Source organism: Anser cygnoides, chromosome 12, assembly GCF_040182565.1.
Source record: "Anser cygnoides isolate HZ-2024a breed goose chromosome 12, Taihu_goose_T2T_genome, whole genome shotgun sequence".
NCBI lineage: Eukaryota > Metazoa > Chordata > Aves > Anseriformes > Anatidae > Anser > Anser cygnoides.
In genome coordinates this window covers 7658621-7682477 of record NC_089884.1, presented here as the reverse complement: position 1 = coordinate 7682477, position 23857 = coordinate 7658621, and the positions used below count along the sequence as shown (strand labels likewise).

At 37.1% G+C, this 23857-nt stretch overlaps 1 long non-coding RNA gene across 6 annotated transcripts in view; it reads right to left on the bottom strand.

Moving 5' to 3' along the window:
- Nucleotides 1–209: 209 nt before the first annotated feature.
- The window catches only part of LOC106033116 (uncharacterized), a 225571-nt gene continuing 201923 nt past the window's right edge, over nt 210–23857 (bottom strand). For 5 of the 6 annotated variants that reach the window (XR_010834526.1, XR_010834531.1, XR_010834527.1 and 2 more), the window contains 2 exons: nt 22590–22672; nt 210–1704 (listed from right to left, as the gene is read on the bottom strand). This is a non-coding gene — a long non-coding RNA (uncharacterized lncRNA). Of the gene's footprint in view, nt 1705–5004; nt 5265–22589; nt 22673–23857 lie in introns of all 6 variants that reach the window. The other variant, XR_010834528.1, reaches the window with a different exon arrangement.

The window sequence follows — 23857 nt, the reverse complement described above, 5'->3', positions numbered from 1 at the left end:
TCATTTCATTAACTTCAGTGGCCTTTGGATCAAACTGTGTCAGGCTGCATAGGGTGGCTCTGAAATAGATCTATTGAGAATTTTTTTCTTCCTTGGAAAATGTTAATGCTTGGGAAAAAACAGCTTTTGGTGAACTTCTTGCTTCAGGAAAAATGCTGAAAGGTTTCAAACTGCTGATGTGTCAGTGTTTTCTAAATGAAAACAAAATACACTTTGTTTCAAAATATAAAGGATATATTGGTGAAATATTTAAAAGACAAAACAATCCAACTGAAATAATGTTTCACTATTCTTCATCTGACATTTTTTAGAAGTTCGGGAAACCCAAATTTCCCTCTTAATCCCAATTTTGGGTAAGAATATTTCACAGACCAAAATAACCCATGAATGTATGATGACTGTTTTCTGTAGTTCTACTAAAGGAGATCACCTTTCCAGAACTTCTGCCACTGTGCCATTTGCCCAGAGTGGCAATATTTAATGTGATAATAAGAGGAATGATAAAAGCAAAGTAGGAAAAATGACTGAGCGCCTTAATTCTAATTCCTAAATCTCTTCCAATCTGCAGAGAAATTTGTCATCTTTATTTTTATCAGGCTGGATATGCATAACTTTTCTCACTCCTACTTCACATTTTAAATCTTTGAAGTTTGGCATCATTTAAGTTACTCAGTTCTACATTCCTTCAAGAGAAATTATATCTTATCTAAGAACGAATGACAAATGCTAGATATACTACTCCACATGAAGCCTAACCATTGCCTTGCAAAGCAATAACACCGCCTGCTTTGATTCACATTGTATTCCCTCAGCTCACCTCCCACCAGCCTGTTTATCTTATTCACTAGCAGCCAAATATAAGGCTGAAAAAGCTTTTGAGATTTGTTTCTGTAACAAGTGCCAAATTTTCTATTCTGATCACACTGTTGACTGTCTTTTGTTTGTTTGCACTTCCTCATGCACTCTTTCTTTTGCTGTCTGGGGCTTATTGTCTTAAATGTTCCCTGATTGTACCACATTTCTCTGTCCATTTATCTGGGCCCAGGTACACTAATAATGTAATGAAAAAGGATTTCTTCCTATAGGAGTTGTTAAAAAAACCACCAAACTGATGTAAAAAGCTTCACAGAGGAAGCCATTTGCAGTTCACAATAACAAGTTTTATTGGTCAATAAATCCCAGAACTATACTGCTTTGGTTTTTGTAGAATCTGCTGGCCCCTTATTTATTAACTAGTGATTTCAAAAATATAAAGCACTTTTAATTCCAGGGCCCAATTCACAGGTTTTGTGTTGGTCACTAAGACAGATGAGAGCTGCTGCTGAGGCTTTACTGGTGCCAGGAGAGGCGAAGATAGCTCCTCCTTGCCGTACCACCACTTAACACCCACTAGTATTAATGGCACAAAGGCAGGATTTTCAGGTAGCTCCTCATAGGCTCATCTTCTGAAGTCTATGTTCAGCATCCAACTGTGTCTTTAGAAAAACAGTCCTCCTGGTCCCCATTTAAGCACTGTAATGACTTTCTCATGGGTGTCTGATTTTGCAGTGCTCTTCATTGAAACTGCTAATTCCCTGTCGTCATATACCTTCAGTACACAACTGCAGTGTGTTTCCGTACGTTTCAACGCTAAGAGAATGGACGTTAGAGTCAGCAGACACTGGTCGATTCCTGATTGGGAATTTGTCAGTAAAATTTCTTTAACTATAAAAAGAAAGAAACAAAAGGAAGAAGGCATCAAAATCAAAGCATGGTCTAAGGATCAGTGTATCTTGACAGATTTCCTGTTTTAAAAGCAAAATTGAAATGTTCAGATCTCCCATTTCAGAAGGCTGATGCTATCATGTGTTATTTTGATTGATCTGATGAAAATTGGTGAAGCAAGTAGCTTCAGCATTTCTTATCCATCATTTAAATTTAGTAGATTTAGATTGCCACACACACATGGTAAGTCTGATGCAATTTCACAGAGACCCCAGGCAGAATTTAGATATAAATCCACACTGTAATACTGCACTACAGTTCCTAGAATATTTAATTAAATTCCTCTTTCAGAAATAAACTTTTAAACCAATCTTGGAGTCATTATTTAGGTAAAATACCAAATGACAGCAAGACTGTGAGGATCAAGTCCCACCGTATGAATAGTGTAGTTTATAATGGTTTACTAGGCAGCAATGATTCAGTAATGCTGTTTGGTTTTTGTATTGTTTCTTTTAATTATTGTTGCCCATGCAACTTCAGTAGAAGCTGGCTTTGTATTAATAGGTAATATATTTAATTCTATCGGTATCCTGCTTACTCCTCTGTGTGATCTGTCCTTCATGCTTTTGCTTTAACCTGTTGTATTATTGATACATGAGTAATGAGATAAATAACACTTGCCACATCTTGAGCTCCCTATCTTCTTCAGGTGTGTTTGTCTTTCTCAGAAAGGAGATAAATTCTTACTTACTTTAGAGTGACATTTACCTTTTTCTGAAGAGGATGGAACATATGGAATGATAGCAAGCGATGGTGGGGGAAGAGAGAGGAATATCACCTTGGGCTTTTTAATTCATCCAGCTCAGTCAGAATCACTGTAGGGTACCAGTGGTTGCTTATGGGAACCACGTCGTTGTTGTCCCCCCCATATGCTCCTTTTAGCATCTGAGCATCCATTAGGAAATAAAAAAGACATTTGCACAGGGAAAGTTTAAAGTGCAGACCAGTGGCTCTGCCAGATCTGTTTCACTATGAGAAAAGTGAAAGTATAGAAAATAGCATGTCAAAAAGAACAAATGTTGCTAATGAAACATGCACTGCAATGAGTCTTTGCTGGCTGAGCTTTGCGGGAGCTGAGTCATCTCAAAAACTGTCTTTACTTTTTCACACTTGTGTTACATATTGTGTTAGGGGGATGATGACACTTAACTCCAATTGACAAGCACTTGTAGCTGAAGTGTTACTGTAACATTGAATAGTAGATGGATGATGACTGTTAGCAAACTATTCAACTTTATCAGCCCACAGATGGTCAGAGAACATGTTGATTTCTGAGTGGTCGAAATGTTTCCTGGAGACCTCCTAGTTTCCTTAAAATTTCTTTTGAGAAATAGTTTGGGTTGGCAACAGATCCATTGCCAAGGCAGATAGCACACTAACTCAGTATTTGTCTTGATTTGTAATGACAGATGAAAAGCATCTTCCTCTCTGACAGAATAGCTGTTTATACTTGTGTTGGATGCTGTGGGGGTCCTGATTTCACGGCTGAGACACAAAGGCTTCATCTTTCTGTCGTGTGACAGGGTTCTCACTTCTAGCCTTATCCAGATTATTCTTTCCTATGGGTATATTTGAAGGGTGTTTTTTGAGTGCAAATGAACATGCTTGAATGCAAACAAGTTTCAAAATCTCAGAGGTTGCCACAAAATGGAATTGTTATCCTCTGATCAGCCTTATCCTACAACTGTTTCCCACTACCTGTTATTTGGATACTTTGGAAAAATTTATTCAGAAAGAGGAGATTTAATTGCTATTTTGCAATTTTAATGAATAAATGGCATTTCTGTTCATCTTTCTATTTACTTTCAGTATGTAAGGCAGAGTTCTAATGCCAAGAATGAATTTCATTGCTAGCAGAAAAAAAGACACTTCATTAATACTGAACTGTTATTGCTGGCATATGTGCTGGCTGGCGAATGTCTGTGATTATCAATAGAAATACAGCATTTCAGGCACAAGAGGAAGGCTGCCATTTTCAGAAGTAGCTAACAGTTTCTGTAAGTTTGATGTAGGCAAATGAAGAAAAGTTAATTTACAGAGCAGAGGCGTGGCTGAACAGGGAACTTTTGCTGTGTATTCAAGAGAAAAAGAGAGTTTATGACCTGTGGAAGAAGGAAGTTTGCAGACAACACCAAGTTGGGGGGAAGTGTCAATCTGCCGGAGGGTAGGAAGGCCCTGCAGAGGGACCTGGACAGGTCCTTTGCATTATACAGTCATGACTAATTTTCCTTCACCTTTATCCCCATCATATTGTCCTACTGTGTACAAAGTTTTAAACAATTCTTTCAGCTCTTGCTATGGATATCTGACACCGCTTGGCTGTCTGATGCTATTCTCCCTAATAATTTTGTACACGTGATTGAACTTATAAAAATCACATAGCTAGCAATCTATCTATACAGTTTATATACCTGTTCTTACTTTTCTGACTATTAATAATCACACTAGTTTCAGGTTTACTACTAGAATTAAGATCTCACTTGAGTGATTCTTTAGCACGTGCCCTTTAACTATCATTTACTTCTCCATGATAGTTATTCTGGCTAATAGCTAATTCCAGTCAATTTTCTTTCTAATTCTTGAATGTATGTCATTTAAGAATCAAATGTTCCAGTGCTTGTGCTGTGTTACTTGAAAATACATCTCTGATCTGATTGTATCAGATTAAACAAGTCATACATATCCAATTATCTTCAGTTATCATTCTAGTTAGCATATAGCTAAGTATAGAAGATCTTTAGTACCTGTTCTCAGTTACCCATATAGCATTTTGTTTCCAGATTCAACTAGCCTGAAGTATTTGTATCTCTCTCCCAGGTCCCCGACATCCTTCTAGGGGTTTCCCAGCCACCTTGTATCACATAGGTGCAGAGGATATTGCATGTTTCCTTTATATTAGCTTCTTTTTTGCCTTATATTTTGACCTCAAACTGGTCAAATTTAACCCTCTTACTTTATAGGTTTATTTTAAACCCTTTTAGGCTAAGGATTTTTTTTGTTTTGTTTTGTTTTGTTTTGTTTTGTTTCCCCTAGAATAGGGGTTCTAGAAAGCCTCAAACAGCAAGGATGCAAGTGAGAGGAGAGCATGACTCCACATGCTCTCTGATTTTCAGGAAAAAACATCTCAGTAAATAAAAGACAGTGAAAAGACAAAGTCAGAGGTTAGTAACAGAGAAAATACTTACAACTAGTAAGTAGCTTTAGTCAATTGACAGAGGGAAAGAAAAAAAGAATATGCACCTTTGGTGAACTAAATGGCAGAGCTCAGCCATTTTATGATTTGACAGCATTACACTTTTATTGAAGTGCAGTGACTGAAGACCATCAGTTACTCTTTTTCTTACACAGGCAAGTTCTTTAAACAGCTTCAACTTGTGGTGTTTTTCCCCTGGTCACATCCGCACTGAAGCATATTAGGTGTAACAGGATAAAAGACAAGTCTCTAAGTCTTATGTAATGCCATTGATGTCTAATGACAGCAAAATCTGGTCTGCTTTCATCTAAAAGCAGAAAAAATGAGTTTAGCACAACAGAGAAATATAGCAGTCAACATAGTTTAGAAGAGTGTGTTAATTTCAGCAGCGTTTATCAGAACTTAAGAGGGATTCACATACAGGAGGAATAAGATATTCTATAACACCAAGAATTCCTCAGTCCTTTCAGGAGCCAGAATACTGAACTTCATGTAACGGTAACCTTGTATTATTACACCAAAACCCACAGTCTTGTTGAGATTGGGAGGCAAAGAAAGGGCAGCAGTATTTCATTTTTAGCACTGACAAAAATACTGGACACTGGCATTTTGTGCAGCATTTAGTTTTAACAGACAACCACACGAAACAGGGCTATTTTGGCCCCTTTATATTGTTCCACGTTCATATTTCAAGAAAAAAATCTCTTATTTCTCTCACATAGGCATAATCAAAGCAGTAAACAGGTATTTTACATATGCTATGTAATTCCAAATAAGTGAAAAAGATGCTTGACTTCTCCGTGTAAATATTTCCTAACAGGATCAGATCTTCAACTAGAGTAAATCCTTACTGAACCCATAAGACTTGTGGTCTGTGGACTGATTTTGTCCCATGTTTGCACATATATAACTTGCTCAGAATTCGAAAAACATGTAGAGACATTGCTATCCGTGGGAAAGATGAGAACAAATTACTAAAATAAGTCAGACAACATTATCATTGCTTAATGTTCATAATGGGAGGTAGAGCTGTAGTCAAGTGACGCAGCGAGGCATATGGGGCTGTCTTCAGCTGTAGGCCTTCTGAGAGCTCACGTGCTCAAGAAGTTCTTGGCTGAATCAGGGCCTAGTGCTAAACGCATTTGTAAACTGGTGTTAGCACAGGTTTTCTATTAAAACTTCTGCTAGGACTTAACAGGCGAAACTCAAGCCGTACAGCTTATTTTTAAATCAAAAGCATAAGTTGTGTTTTTCTAATCACTTTGTTCCTTTACCTGCTTTGTTTCCTATGAAGAAAGCATATGCAATTATAAACTGGAGTCCACAGGAGGCTGCAGTTCACCTCATCGGATTGTACCCGTCCTCTTTCTTTGAGCAATCACAGCACCCAGATGCCAAGCTGTTAAAATAGTTTTCTAGCTATAGCATCTGCCTTCAGATTGATCAGGCAGTTGTGTCTGAGTCAGTTATGTGGTTAAAGGGATAATGGACTGTCTGTGCTGTCTGGCCTTCCTGAATGCCAATTTCTTTTGACTTGCATTTCACAGTAATTTATGCATCTTTACCAATTGTTCAGAAGGTTTTGCTGCAGTCCACCTTGCTGCATTTCAGTATGCGGCAATAAACAAAAGCTTCAAACCTGTCTTGCTTCTAACTGAGGAGTGCCTATACCTAAGAATGTGGGTTACTTTCTTTCTTTTCTTTTTTTTTTTTTTTTTTTTTTCCACATTCCCTGTTTAAACAACAGTAACACCAATTGTCTGCTGCGCCATTGTAACAGGCCCTTTATAATTATGCTGTCAGACATTTTCTCATGATTCTGGGCCACAGCAATTTAGTAACCTTTCTATTATGAATATTTCAATGTTTGTAGCTCTGAATAACACAGACTGGAATAACAAAACAAAACAAAACAAAAAGCTCCTTCTCCCCTTTCTCCCCAGCCCCCCAGCTCCTTTTTATAGTTTCAGCTATAGAAAGAATAAAAATTAAATGTTAGGTACTATCATCTGAGATTATTTTTCTCTTTTTTTCTCTATGTATTGGGGATAAATAAATATGATGAATTTATTGCGTGTGAGGTAAGCATTCTGATTTTTATCTTCTCTCTGCATGAAACCAATCTTCTCTGAAAGAACATTTGAATTGAAGAAATAGATGACAAATATAAATATGGATGGAAGTTAAAACTTTCAGTATAGGTGTGAAGACAGAAACCATCTGACCAAAAAAATTCATTATGTTGTTTCTGTTGCCAGCTTGCTGAACTGATGCACCAAAAATTCTTCAGAGGTAAACGAAACAGTACGGGAAAAAGTCAGAAAAAAATGGCATATATGTAGTGCTAATTTTATTCTTTTGTAGTAAGTCACTCTTCATTGCTTTCTTTTTTCCCTTCCAGATTTACTGATAAAAGGACTATTTTCTGGCAAAGAAACTTGCTGTGGGAGTGCATGTTGTACTTCTGTTTATACAAGATGTACACATGTGTGTGTGCTCAAGGAGCACATTGGCTTAATAGTAACACAGCTTTGGGGGCTTATAGAATGCACATCCTATTTAAAAACATTTTCCTATCAAGCTGCAGATAATGGTTAATATACTGTAGTAAGTGTAACCTCATTATACATTCCTCTGATTTCAATTATTCACATGCTAATATTTTCTATTAATTTTTAAATATTCAGGTTTTGATGTAAATCATTATATTCATCTGAATAGATTTTTATATTAATTATTGAACCTTTCTTAATTTTATTATATGTAGTTCAATTTTCTTTGCTAAGAAAAAAAACAAACAGGTAAGGAAACTTTGAATTATACTACCTCTGGATGTAACATGCATCCATCTGTTTACACAGAGAATCTTCTATACATATTTCTGATTTTGTACATATTTTTTGTACAAAATTTGTAATTTATATTCATTACAGCTGAACCAAGAACTGAGAACAAAACTTGGAAGATTAGCACGTGAGTGTGTGTGAGAGAGATTAATATGCAGAAACACTTAATGTCTCACTGACTAAAGAACCAAGAAAGAGATCAGAATGTGCACATCTATAGAAACATAATGATATGAGAGCGAGAAGAAAAAAAAGCCCAACATGTAGTGGCCCAGATTATATACTCTGTCTACTGTCTGGAACTTGGAGTAAGTTGAAAGGGTCCTGGATAGCTCATGGATACTTTAGTTCTGCGTACCTTCTCCCTCCACAGCGTGTTCAGGTTTGATTTTGCATGTGGAATTGGTTCTAAGTATATTTTTGGAATATTAATCAAGGGAGTTCATGTTGACTATTATAAGTTGTATCAGCCTCTTAAGTTGATGGAAAGAAAAGATACCTTAATCTGTTACTAAAATAGACATAAAATAGACATAACCTCTACAGAAGGAAGTTAGACATTTGGCTAAGAAGCGGCATTTTTTTTAGATATAGCCAAAATTTAGAAATAGCCAAAATAAATTCCATATGAAATGTAAAAAGGCTTGAGCATGCACATATATGTGTGGGATCTAGTACATTTAGGGTGTATTGTGTTCCTCACATCATGGAGAGGGTTACTATCATTTGTGATTTGCATCGAGTTGTTGTGGTAAGGTCAATCTCTTTTTTTTTTTTTTTTTTTTTTTTTTGTGTCTCAGTGTGCCCTCACTGACTGACTCATGTCCCATGTCTGTTGTCTGCCCCATGGATCTCATCATTCACCTCTCCCTTAAATGCTTTTTTTGTCTTCTGTGGTGTCCTATTTACATAGTTTTGTTTTGTTCTTCTACAAGTATTACCTGTTTTCCTTGCGATTATTAATGAGGAGGTAAGAAATAATATTTATGTGGTTTTCCTCTGTGGATCTACTCCAAAAATCTGACTGAAGCCAATGAAATTAGCTACATGCCTGAAATACAACACATACTTAATAGCTTTTATGAGTGACGGTCTGTCTCTCTTTGCCGCTCTTCCCTTTTATTATATGCTCGTCTCCTTTTACACAGCTAGCTCTTCAGATGTATTTGTGGCATTGAATACACTTGATAGTAATTGCAGAAGTAGTAATAGTACTAACAATGTGGTATTCTAGGTTGTTCATTTTATGCTCATTTCTATTTAATAAATGCCTGTAAATGACTCTGAAAAGCTGTAGTGAGAGAGTCCTTTAACAAGACAATTACATGTCACAAAAATCAAGCGATAGAAACCATCACAGCATCTTAAGTGAACCCAGTGCCAGTCCTCAAAAGATGTCAGCTTGTTGTTGATGCCACTGATGTCTGGCAAACACGTATTTTTGTATTAAATCCTGCATTGAGCCTCTTTAATTATGCCATAGATGAATTACAATTAATATGTAAATAGAGACATAAAACTAGGTTTATGACATGTGGCTATCAGTACCAGCAATCAGTTCTTACAAATCTCTCCCTTTTGAATGTCCCTCAAGCTGCTTGCTACACTATTTATTTTCTATGACTTTAGCTACCAAACTGCCAGCAAAATTCCAAGCACACTGTGGCCTGTTTGCAATTCACACATATTGAAAAGCATGGCAAATTATGATTCACTTGGCTAACTAGCAAGACAGCATATTGATGGCTTACTTGTACAAATATCTTTTCCTTCCACCATATTTTATATGTGTATCTATATAACTTCACAGATTTCTGTAATAAATTTTTTATTTAGAATTAGTCAGAAACAAAGACTCACAACAGAGGACACTTTCTTTAGCCATGCTACACAAGCACCTGACCAGAGCTTGTAGAATTTGCCAGCTTGACTGCATCTCAGTTTTGCTAGACGCATTTGCACAGCTCTGTAACTGTATATCAGAACTGGTCAGCAGGCAGATTTTCTTTTCCACAGAACAGTTAAGCAACCCCAAAATAAACCCCCCAAAAGCCAGAATTTTCACTGAGCAACCCCAACCCACATAAATCCTAAAACTGCAAATCTGTTCTTCACCCATCTGTAAATTACAATATTTATATGCTACAGAGATCATGGTGTGCATGGTTAGAACCAATGAAGAGAGTAAATGTCATACTTAATTAATAATGGTGACAAGCACTTCCTAGCATTGAAAGGCAGACTGCATCCCAAAACTGCACATTTCCAGCCCTACTGAGCACTGACTCTGAAAGTCAAATGAGCAGCTTTATCTGATTGTTGTTGTTATTAGGGATGCAGTGAAAGCAATGAAAAGTAGGAGTCAAAGTGAGAATTTAAATATACGTCTCTATGAAAGCTTCTTGCATCTACAGATGGAAAAGTCCTAAAAGAGCAAGCATGGGGATAGCTGGGATATACAGGAGCTTTAAACATAATTTATTTAGGTACCTGTTGTAGTGATATGCTCAGCTGAGCTAGTTTGTCTCAGCTTGGAGCTGGTCTGAGTCAGCCTGGCTCAGTCTCAGATTGATTTTTTTTCTTCCCCATTCATAGTCCCTGGCATTCAGAGCTGCATGTGCAGCCCAGAATCGGCATTTGCTGACAACCTTCCTTCTTTGCTTGAAGATGCATGTCTTGCAACACATTTAACAGTAACTACGGCTTGCCTCTCACATTTACATGTTTAAACAACGTTACCAGTGAGAAAAAATATGTTTAATAATTTGAAGTACAAAATGCAGAAAAGTTTAAAGACTCCAATTTTTCAAATGTTTTTGAATGTACCCATTTCCATCCATCTTTATGCACGTAGGTAATCTCTTAGACTATGTAGTTTTCATTTGAATGATCAGCTTGCTTCAGTTTTAACTATGAAAGGCAAAAGGAAAAGAACAGTTAGTCTTGAAAAATCTGCACTTTTATGTAGTCACACCATAGTATGTCTGCGTTCTTCCAGAGCCTGATCCCTGACTTGAAGCCAAATGAATGTCCCCGAATAACCCAAAATGCACAGGCTTTCCCAGGCAACACTGCTGTAAGGCTGCTCCTCGTGGCACCATGGAATTTGCTGGCTTTCTCGCTTTTGGCAAAAATGTAACAGCCTACAAAGCCATGGATGAACGAACACCCAGTTCACTCGGAGACCTGGGCCTGCATGCATCGGTTGCTTACAGTTCTGTGATAATGAGCGACACCCGTGTGTAAGTCTGTGCTGCCCAGGCTCTTTTCCAACTCTGATTTCTGCAAACCCTTACTGGAATTGTGGAAATTCTGTAGGAATCGGTCAGGAGCAGGTAAAGCAGCAGCAGCAAGAGCAGGTCCTTTTCAGGCTCCCTCTAAATCGGATGAGGATGGTCTCATGCTGTTCTCACAACTGTCCTAATGTTTCCTGTGATGTCCCTATCACTCCAGCTTGGCTAGTGGACCTGAGGAGTTGGAGATGACTGGAGCTTCCCCTCGAAAATGTCCTTGAACATTCAGGCCACGGTGGCATGAAGGGAAGCCCTGGCAGAGCACTGCCTGTGCCAAACCAGGTAGCATCTGGTTTCTACTGGACACACAGCAAGCGCTGCTGTGCAAAGGTGTACATTAGGTAGATGCTTGGATAACTGTCGTGTGAAAGACAGAGTTGGGCTTTCTTGTGTTACACTTGGAGAATTATTCCAATAATGATTACATTAATTGAGCTTTTATGCCGTAAGCTTTTAAGTTATGAACTTCCTTCCAACCTATAGCCTGACAGACCAGAACGGTTGAAGTATTCTAGTAGCTATGCAGATTCTATCAGTAATTTTCAAAATTTATCACATTTAGAAGGAATCTATTAAAAATACAGATACATTCATCCACATCAATGTCTTTTTATACCAGTTCCCTACCTGCTTTTTGCTGCATTAGAAAAACGGATCATTTTTGTGACAAAATGCAAAGCTACATTATTGTGCTTCTCACTGTGAAAATGGCAGCAGGCCTGATGTTTGCTGGATTTGAAATATTTATTGTACTGCCAGAGGAATGCAAACCCAAACAATTTCACAGATAATTATGCCCACTAACTATATGCAAAAGGCATCCATTTCTCCTCCAGTGATACTATACACATATGGATCTTCTGTTAAGAATAATCAAGTTTACACATACATTAAGGAGCGACAGAGCAACAAGCTCTCCTCCTCTCCTCCATTAAAAACTGGACAACTTCCTTTGCAGATCAAGCTATTATAAAATTAAAATTAAAGTACTTCTCTGAAATCATAATACTTTCTATAACATATGTGAGAATGCAGAAAGCAGTTTGGAAAGAGAGAGAAACCTAGAGGGGTTGGAAGAGAGCCAAAACGATAAAGAACAATGAGTGGGCTTGCTGGTCTGTTGATCTTGGATTCTCCCCAAATATCATTTATTTATATGAGCTGCTGTTTCTTTTCTTTCTTCTCCTTCCCCCCCTCCCCTCTGCACCCTCTTCTCCCTCCTCATCCCGTTTCTTTCTTACAAGACAAGGACAAGAGAGAGAGAGAGAGAGAGCAAGGCAGTGCAGTAATTTTAAAAGGAGGATAACTGGGAATGAAAAAAAAGAGGTGTTTATTAGTACAGGAAATTGGTTTACAGCTTCATAAATTTAAAACAGGCATATCATATTGCACAGATTATGAAGTGTTAGACTGCTCTATTCAGGAAGCTGGACAATCTGCTTTGCAATGCAAAATGTACTTATACAAACACAGTGTGGATTTAGTAGAATGTTAGGGACCACTTAAATAAGGTGGACAAACACACAGAATCAGAGACTAGTTGAGATTGAAGGGAGCCTCTGGAGATTGAGTCTGACCTCTCCCTGCTCAAAGTTGGGTCAACAAGAGCAGCTTGCTCAGGGCCTTGTCCAGTCTGGTTTTAAATGTCTCCAAGTCCATGTTGCTGAATGAGGACCATCCAAAGATGCTGAAAGAGCTACCTGATGACATTGGAAGGTTGCTGTCACGGTAGTCAGGGACTAGAAAAGGGAAATGTTATGCCCATTTTTAAAAACAGATGAGGAGGGTCTGAGAACATGTTGGCTGTAAAGCTTCAATTCAGTCCCTAAGAAAGGACTCCTGGAAAGCATTTCCAGGTACATGAAGAACAAGAGGGTGATTGGTATCAGTCCAACAAGCTAAAGGAGAGCTAGAGAATTAGGTCCAGATTCTTGTCATATTTTACACCAAAAAGGTACAAAGCAACAGATACCTGTTGTAGCAAAAGAATTCCTAAATTTCTAAGGAAAATTTCTCTACAGTGCAGGTGGTTAAAACACTAGACCAGATCAATTGTCAAGAGTTGTTGTGGAATAGTGTACTCGACAATACTTAGATCTGACTGCACTGAGCCCAGATCTAAATTTCAAGCTGACTCTGTTCTCTTGCATCATACAAGTATAACTATCTGACACGCCAGTTGTCTCCCTTGGCATTTTGAAGGCAAGGAGGAAGTATGCTTTGGAGGGCTTGCCAGTTAAATATCCTGCAGTGTTGCTGCTTTATAGGTAATTTCCATGCACCCAACTTTTGAACTTCACTATTTTCATCCTTCAAAAATTTCATGTTTCATATAAGTAAGTAAAATATCTGAAGTTATATAAAAATACCTCTAAAGCCTTATGGATTTAACAAAAATTATGCTGATGAGTGGAAACAAGTATTTTTTAATTACAAAGTTACAGAAATAGTCTAAAAAGAGATTAATATTTTTTTTTAGTTCTTCTTTCATTTAATACATGTTTCTTCTGCGACAGGAGCTAAAACAATGAACAAGGCAAAATAAAGACATACTGCAGAGCATCAGGGTAATATATTGCAAGTTCCCTCATTGCTTAAGTTTTATATTCAGTTTATGCATGTGAGCACCTTTGCCTTTTCAAACATGAAGGCTTACATGTCACATCTAATGATACTGAGACAAAATAGATACCCCTGCATTTTTGTTTCCTTTTAAATCAGAGAGCTGACTAAATCACAACAGGAAAACTACTTTGCTTTGCCTTCAGGGTAAGGTTGGAGAAACAGTTACAAAATGGTTATCAGAATGGACTTCTCCACAAAAGGAATGTCCGCTAATCTCAGGTGCATCTTTAGTCCCATAACACATATTGAAGTAATTCACTAACAGCAGCATATTTATCTTCACTCCTGTGAAACAGGGAACTCATATTTTACAACAGGCAGAAATCAAAACAGAGGGAATATTAAATAAATGCAGTAAGATAAAAAATAAATAAATTGAAGCCTAATCAATTGCAGTTGACTTTCTCAGACTTTAGTATGTTTTCTTAGGTTTTTAGCTGGACCAGAGTCCCAGCCAGAAGGGTACACGCTATGTTATTAGTGCATGAATAATCATATAATCATTTAGGTTGGAAAAGACCCTTGAGGTCATCAAGTCCAACAACCACCAACCTAACACTACCAAGTCCACCACTAAATGTACCTTCTAATAAAGTTATATAAGCATTATTGCAGCTTTAATGCTATTCCCACTTCAATCATAACCATTTTTGGCATGGTGAAACAACCCCTCAAAACACTATTGTAGAAACTTTGCAATACAGGTCAAAAAAAGCAATTAGCTACTTATTATTAGCAATTAGCTATCAATGACCTCTGAGAATTACAACCCAGATCAGTATGTGCGGTAAACAGAGGAAGTTTAAAACTTCAACCCAGCAAGAAGGGAGATGCTGCCATTTTCCATGATGAAGTATCTTATCTTCCACTTCATGACTGCAATCAGTTATATAAATACAACATTACTGGATTTTACAATGCAAATTTAGTAATCTCTACGTAGCGTGTGCAGTGTAAAAGTCCTCAAATGCATAAAATGAAGCACACTGAACAAAAATATGCACAATTTGTTACGCAGAGCATGGAAGAAGTGTTTGCTCAGACAGACTCTGAGCACCATCTGGGAGACAAGTGTTTAGTTTTGCAACAGATTGCATAATTTTCATGTAGAATCTGGAGAAGAGCTCTAAATGCTTTAATAGATAGTTGATTTAACATGCGTTTAATCTTTGTTTTGTGTTGTCTTAAAGGCTATGCATATGTTTTGAATGACAGAAGTAGTCATTAACTTATTACAGTGCTCATCCCTTTGCACAATTTGCTTTCTTTTCTTTTTGTCTTATTGTGTGTGTCTGTGTGCATGTGCTATTTCACCTTACAGAGTTGGTTTTCACAGCACATGGTAATTAATCTTAGTAAAAGCCAAACATCTACTGCATATGCATGCCATTTGATTGATTAGATTAAAAATTTAATGTTACAGTTCATACATTAGCAATACTTCAATATAACATATACCAAGGACTCTACTATCAATAGTAAGAATACTTCAAGAACAACACAAATTAACACCTGAAGCATAAAGAATGACCTTGAGAAAATGAAATGCTTTACTTAAAACACACACCCTAAAATGTAGTTAGATTGAGCACCATGTTTATGTTCTAAAAGAGCTGTAAAAAATACTGCATTTGAGAATAGGAAAACTTCAGATAAAGAATTTCTCACTTGGAGCCTTTTAGAAGAGGTATAATGTTTAGAAACCCAGCATTCATTTTTATATTTTTTTAGTGGTATCCAACTAAATATATCTGCTACACAATAGTAAAAAGCTACATGTTAGAACTTTCATCAATGTTCTTCTTGCCCAAGTTAATAAAGTCATTGGGAGGCATAAACTGAGGATTCACTTTATTAGGACTAGAAACAGAGAAAGAAATACAAGAAAAATGAGACTATACATATTGTATAAAAAAAGGCATGCTGTATTATGTGACATTGTTATGATAAAATGAAATACCATCCTTCATTTGGATATCTGTTCTTCTATATCCGAAAGCAAAAGCACATCAAAATACTTCTGCGGTGATTGACTTGTAATGCAATACACTGCAGCATCTTTGAACCTTAAGCAATGATAATGCTTTCAAACCTGCTATAAACTGGGTCAACTGTATGAAGAAATTGTAAAAAATGATGCAGTAATTCAATTTAGCACTGTGTGAAAACTGCACAATAGCAGGATTAAAGGATCTGAAAATGAAGACAAGTGGTTCATTATTAACTCCTTAAATGTTGTTCCTTCTGCTTTTTCTGGAATGTCATTTATTTCTAGCTTGGAATTGTAATTTCTATGTCATGATAGAGTGAATATTTTCTATATTGCTTCTCCATATGAGTACATTGAAGTTTCCTCAAAGGCTTAATATAGTTTATGAAATAAGTCAACATTCACTATTAATTTTATCCATACAGGTAACAAAATAGATTAGACAAAACAACAACAACAAGAACATACATTCATGTAAAAGCTGTGGCATGTGTAAAACACAGTCATCTTTAAAAAAAAGGGAAAAAAAGGAAAAAAGAAGGTAGCAGCTGTATAAATAGCCAAAGAACGAGGAAAAAAAAATGTAGCAAATTTAATGCTAAAGCTGCAACTGAAAACTGCTTGTATACAGAGGAGGTACCCTTATTTTTTCCTTGTGTAATACAGTCATTTAAACAGGTGACCTCTTGTGTTACATGGTAATGTTATAGACATAATTTCTTTATGTGCCTAAAATGGGCTTTTTTTATCCTAGGCTATTTTGTGTTGTATATGCATGTGAAAATGTTTTGGATCAGCATATGTAACTACCACGGCCATTCCTTCAGCAGGAAGCCCAGCCTCTGTCCCACTGTATCACAATAGTACTCCATGCTGGTGATCACCAGAATCCAGTGTTCAATTGAGAGGCAACGTCAAAATGAATAACAATGGCAGAGAAACCAGCCTGGAATGATTTAAAGAGCTGGGTAAGCCAAAAGATTGAAAAAAAAAAAATCCTGCTGCAGGGGAGCAATTGTACTTTTGTGTATGAATCTATAAAAAAAAACCTCCTCTGAATTCTTTACTTTGAGAGCTTAGATAGTTTCTATTAAATTTGGTTTGGACATCTAAAAATAAAGTTGATAATAGACAGAAGTGTAGTCTTCTGCTACGGAAAACTGTCTTTCTTCCAAACTGTAATATGTTTGATCCGACCCTTTTTTGAACATAATCTTTTTCTTAATTGGCAGAGAATTGATTCAAAATTCCATTTGGTACTATTTGCCCAAAATTATAGGACAGCATGCTCCAAAATGCATGTTATGGTTCTAGCCAGCTCCTCATCAGCCTGACGCTTTCTGACCTGCAGCAGCTAGGCCAGAGCAATGTGCCCTGGGTCTGATTTCAAGTCAGGAGCCAGACAGGGCTGCTTAACTTTGGTCTGGAAGGCAGTCCTAGGTCCCCCAGTTTAGATATACTCATGGCACTTTCCATCCCTGGAACTGAGGTTGCTTTGTCTGCATGTCAAATTAATTAAAAATCGATGTGGGTGCAAAATCGTAACAATCCAAAATAAAATATTATTACTAACCAAGCAGGATCAAGCTTAAACTTAGTGTCTTAGTTGCAACTTACACTTTCTCCTTTAAAGAATGTGCAGTGTGTCTTTTCCTCTGCTTTTCTATCTCAAGTAGGAGTGGTAATTATATGAATTACTACTTCCTTTTGAACTCATGGCTACATGATCCCAGAGCACAGAAGCTACATAATGCCTCGCATATGCATATCTCTATATCATTTTATTGTACAGCTCTGGAAGTATATGGGATGTGGCCTTCATCATCTAGTTGTTTCAACTTATAATTCATTGTAAAATCAGTGGTCAATGGTCTCAAATCTAGTATTAGTGTCTGGGATGTCATTAAGTCAGCGTTAATTGAAAAGGAGTAGTTGAGCATTCATACAAAGAGATTTTACTCAACAGCATGAATGGATATCATAAGCATAAAGTATTTTAAATGCATGTGACAAAAGAGTTTGTTTTGAGAAATAACGAGAGACAAAAGGGATACAATATTCCAACTGTAAATCATCATTAAGCAATTAATGCTTTCACCATCTGTGGTCCAAAACAAAATTCCTCTCCTTCAGAAGTGATCATTCATTATGATTGTAGGTTTACTCTTATCTCTGGGAACAAGAAAAGATACATAACTTACATATTCAACTTATCCTTAAGGACATTTTCTTAAAAGTATCTATGTTATATATAAATATTTAATTATATAACAGAAAATTTGTTGAAGGAGTATGGAAAACTTCAGAATCTGAGTGGGAGTGAAAACATTTTTTTCTAATGTGTCTTATAATAATGCAGATCGGTCTTGTGAGATAAATTCATAAGCCCCTCACCATTTTATCAGGTATTGCAGTTTTCTCAGGTTGGATGATGAAAATGATTCAACCATTATGTTTTCTTATAGTCAGTCTCACGTTTAAGTCACTAGAATTTGCAACTAGAGGTTTCATACTCTGGAAGAGTGCTCTATTTATGGAGGAGAAAAATCAACAATCCTGCTGCTCTCAGATTGTTGATTTATGTATTTATTTACTTTAAATGCATAAGTGCAGGCTGGATGGGGCTTTGGGCAACCTGGTCTACTGGGAGGTGTCCTTGCCCTTGGCAAGGGGGCGGGAACGAGATGGTCTTTCAGGTCCCTTCCAACTCAAGCCATTCTGGGATTCTGGGATTCAACTTCCCGCGTGTTGACCACTGTGCTTGTGAAAGCAAAATGTAGTTTGCTTTTATGCATACTTTGCTGTGTATAAATGATTGCTTTCAGTAGTAATAACACACATTTTAGGTATATGATCCAATATCTACTGAACTCAAAAGAAAAGTTTGTATTGCTCTCCAGATTATTTGAATCAGGTCCAGATCAGGAAAAGAAGTGATCTATTATCTGTTGCTGAGTGAAGTAACAAGAGTCAATTCAGTGCCACAGTTAGTGCTTGGCAGCATCTTTGCAAAATGATTGGCAGTTGCTTTTGGTGGGTATAAATACAAGAGTGGAAGAGCATGTACAATCCTTAGCTGTCTTCTGTGCAAAAAAAACTTTTTTGATATGGTGCACAATAGCAAAGAACAGGTGTTTAGAAATGACATTTCTGTGGTAGAGCTGCTGATAAGTACGTGTATATGGGTGTCAGCAGCAAAGCCAGCATAGCAAGCCATCATTTGGATGAATCACTTGGCCAAGTGATAATGTGAATAGAAAAGAAAGTTTGCTGTCTTGGGTGAAGTGGGATAGGCGTAATCAAAGCACAGGTGAGAGATGGCAGCAAAACCTTTAACGTAGTACAGAGGATTAAAGCATGAGGTGGGAAAGAATAGATATGGACTCCTAAATTTGTTGGTAAGCTAGACATGCAATTAGAGGAAGCGGAAATTTAAGAGCCAATAAAAGCTAAATAGAAGGCAGGCCTGTCTGCTGTGATAAGGTAGTCATTTAGGACCACAACAGGTGTTACTACAGTAATTAGAATATACTGAGATATCTGATTGGAACTTTTGCGTGATGAGAGCACTGCCAGCTGCTTTTGATATTGGTTGACGGCAACAGTAACAGGCCGAAAACACCTGTATTGAAATCTTTTTACCAGCAAGAGGGAAAGATGCTTTTCAGTGGTTTTATCCTTTAGCATTTCCCCTTTTTATTCTGGCTTAAGTCCTTTGTAAACAAATTAACAGTCGTGATATTTTAAGGGCTTAGTTGTGCCAGATGCTACTCAAGATCTCTTAAGAAGAGGTTCCATATATAAATGGTATTCCTCATTTATGAGCTTCCCTTCCTTATTATGTTTGCTATCAAGTTTTGGGTTCACTTTGTAAGTTTTCAAAGCTATATTATTATATTCTGATGTTTTTCATAGGCACTGGGAAAGGTTTTTGCTGTCCTGTCTCTCTCTCCTCAAGAGTTTCAGCTTGCCTGAAAGAAACAAAAAAAGATGATTTGCAGTAGATCAATATTCCCTTAAGATGTAAACTGCATCGCTCTTAAAAGTGAAGCAAGGTCTGGCCTGGCCAGTACTCTAACATTGGATCTCTAAGGATATCTCAGGGGCTGCAGAAATTGTAATGAGGAATCAATAACTAGAACAAATCTCTCTCAGGCCTGAAGCAACCTCTCAGAGTATGTTTGTGTCTTTGTATAACTGGAGCTGGCTTTCTGTAAGTGAGATGCAAAATGAAGGAATTCAGGAAATTCATGTGGCAGTTTCAGTGCTGTGCAGGACTGCAAGTTTGATCCCAGAGGTGAGATTGGGCTGTCAGTAACAATATTCTTCCTGCCTGAATTTCCATGGGAGAAAAATACTCTCCTTTACTCGTCCCTCTTAGCTGGTATATGTTGCTTCCTTTCGCTATTCAAGCAGAGGCTGTGGGGCACTCTAGGTATGTCTGAATTATAGTTTGGATTAAAGTGAATAATTTTTATACAGCGTTTTGGGGTGAAATGAGCAGTTTCAAGGCCTACAAGTTATGCGGAGTATTTTGCTCTCTCCCCCAGCATCCTTGGATGTGAACAAGCTGAGCTTTCTTGTGTCCATTCAATAGCTTTATAAGAAAATGAGGATTAAGCTGCTAGATCACTACCACCAGCATTCTGCCTTTCAGGGGCTATTTTTTCTGTCACCTTAAACTGAACCGTTCTGGGTTGCGTGTGACATTTTGCCAGGTTGGAGATCCAGGGCAAATTGAATGCCTCTGCAGCTGAATGCTGAGTGTGTGTAAAGGCAAGCAAGAATCCTGTTACATGTATTAAATATCTGAGATGCACAGAAAGCCTGCAAATGGCTTGATATTCATAAAATGCAAGAAAAGTTCAGACGCTGCAGACTGGGATGTTACAATTTCTATACAGTAAGAATCTTTTACCTTTGTTTTGTGAATGACCTTCTCATTTTTGGAGTCCCTCTCTGTTCTTCTCTCTAGGCTAGTTTTTTTGTGTTAATTAAAGCCCAGATTAAGTATATAAAAGCGTACTCAAGCACACCCAGCTGAAAACAGGGCTAAATGAACAGAAACATGCTAGCAGAGATGTGAGCTTTGTCACTGGAGTAGAATGACTGAATATGAAAGTCATTACTGGGAAGCAAAGTGACATTTAAATTATGCTGCTGTTTCTCCTGCTGGCTTCTGACAGGGTTTTTCAGAGAGAAAATTAAATGAGTTACAAGACACTTAAATGCAATGCTTGAAAATGTTATCTTAACATGTTTGATTATTAAATGAAATGTTAGCCCCATGTATCTGTATGATTTTACCATGAAAGTGGCATGTAAAACTGACACTGTGCCTTCTCAAATCTTTAATGTACTAACTGGCATCTTTTAAATGCTGGCTTTGTGCCATTTCTATTGTACCCACACAATAGAATTAGTCATGTGGAGAGGGAAACAGCTGGCAAAAAAAAAAATGCATAAGCAACCAGCTTAGCATTGTCATAGGTAAAAGACAGCAATGAATCACAGACAGGTGCAAAACTATCAGGGAAAAAAAGGCAGTAATAAAGGTGATTCAACTGTAATGTCAGGCCCTCTGAAGGAAGTGATCTGCAGATGGATAGAGAAGTGAAGAAGAAATGGCTTCAGACAGGTGAAGACCAATTTTTGCTGTTGAAAAGAAAGCTTTATCCTTCTTGTCTGAAGCCCCAGTTTAAAAAGGGTATTTATCTATGGGGTTAACTTCATCAGCTCCACTAACTGCACTCCAGTGAGAGATAAGAAGATAATTAAAATTACCGCCATGCTTAATCAACTTGCCAGCATAGGGATACTCTCTTGAATTGGGGCACAATTAAATTAAGCTTAACTTCTTCCAAATATATGCAAGAAGTAGACATCTGGCAAAGTCTAGCTGAAAAAGCACAGAGCTGCATTATGACAATCTCCAAGGACAAAGGAAATGGAAAGTGAAAGGGTATCAGAGAGCAAGACTTCTGCCAAGTCCTTTAATCTTTGTTTTGCAATGCAGACTACCAGTCACAAAAAATACTAAACTACTGATTTCAATCATTTATTGCTAAATCATTCAACTAGTGATTTCACTAGTTTACCCATAGCATACATAGGTATGAAAACATATGCATGTATGCTAATGTACCTTATTTTAGAATGTTTCAGTAAGCATTCCTAACTGTTGTGAAGCATCTCTAACTGTTGTTTCAAAACAATTTACAACTGCAATTAAAGGGTCTGAAAGTGATATAAAAGGAAGCAGAATAATTGAGCTAATCACAGACAAGATCAAGGCCCTCTGGCCTTGAAATCTATAGCTCCATGAAAAGAAGTCTTTGAATATTTGCTGAATCTAAGGATATTAACAATCAGCAGTTACAGTTCTGTCCATCTACAAGAGGCATCAAAGAATTAATTTTTACAACATGCCTGGAAGGTAAACCGCAGAATCCCTATTAATTTTACTGAAACAGAAAGTCGAGAGAACAGTCAGAACTAATCAGAGCCAGATTATATGTTGCAAGTTTCTGTTTCCTAATCTTGTATCAGAATATCTCTGGGCATCTGCTAAAAGCTCACTGAAGATGAAAAGGCTTCCATTCAGATCAGGCCTAATGAAAAGAGCATGGCTGGCAGTTGTACTCTCACACTCTGATAAGTCAGAAAGCTTTAAAATAATTTAGAGTGGGAGTAAATAATTATATTTTCTTATTTTTATTTTCTACAGTAGACACCTTGAAGAACCCTTTCAGATATGCAACCCACATTTCAGAAGTGCTTTACGGAGTAAAATCACTCACTAGGAGCTGAAATCTAGGACCTGCTAAGGGTTCTTCCACCTCTACTCAGGTGGAATTTGCCTCTGCTTTTCCCCTTACCTTTCAGACTGGGAATAGTACATCTCTTCATTTCTCTGTTTTGTTCAGCATGTTTTTCATAACACTGGGTTGTGAAGCCAGAGCTGCCATGGACATAGAATCAGAGGCACACTTAAGATTTTATAGGTACTTGTGAAGTCCTGGGAAATCTTTCAAAAGCTGTATAGTTTTAGTCATGCTGAATTGCTACTATCTTCAGATCTAATTCATTCCAGCAGTTGATTTGCACTTTAACCAGTGTGAACAGATTTCTCCCATAGGAAAAATTTTGGTTCTAGCTTACTTAAAATTCTGTAATTTTTATTCCCACAGTGGCATAAAAGTGGGTCACTTTGAATCCTGTTTACGCTAGCTTCACAAACTTATTCATTGGTTTTATCATGCAGATGGTTGCATGTAAGAAAACATATTTGTTAAATGTAAATTTTAACTGCTTGGAGTCTATATCTCTATGTAATATCTAGCCTAATGTCACCACAGGACAACATTTATGTTTTCATTTAAAAATAAAGCAAGCAGATGGGACTTCTCTCATCCATAGAGTGGTAAATTAAAAACAAAAGTAACCATTTTTTTTTAATGTTGTACTCTGCTGGGATGAGAGTTTGGCATTATAACATCTGATCTAATTTGAGTATTCCAGTAGCTGCTTTATAGCATTTACTAAAACACTGAAATGAAGCCTGCTGATATTGTTTTTGCGTAATCCATATGAACATGCAAACCCCATAGAGTGAGCCTGTGCTTCCCCAGTTTTCAGTAAAATAAAAAAGTCCAGTACAGACTTCATTGCTTTCATAGCATATGTCAAGTAATAGTCACTATAGTTGAAACACTGTCCTAAAAAGTTAAAACTTACCTTTGTACCCCATTGGCTTCATACAAAGCCAATTTGAGATTATCTGTCAATGAAGACAATGGAAAATGGAGGGGAAAGAGAGATGCCAGTCTCTCAATTTGTATCTTTGAAAACTTCCTCCCAAGTAAACAGCTTTTTCTCAGTAATATTTAGGACTCTAATTTTCTGTGAATCTTCCAACCACTAGGACAAGTTATTAAGATTCCAGTGAAAATTCAAAGTGTTTCATCAATAGGTAGAGGTCTTATGGTGCCAAGAAACTACCAATAGTGACTTAATCTTTGACCTTCAATACTAAACCATTAAAATCTATCATCTTTAATCAGACATAAAGCATAACTAGTACATGATTAAATTTTGAGAATTCAACGTACCATGCTGTAGATACACTATAAAATTGAAATGCCTC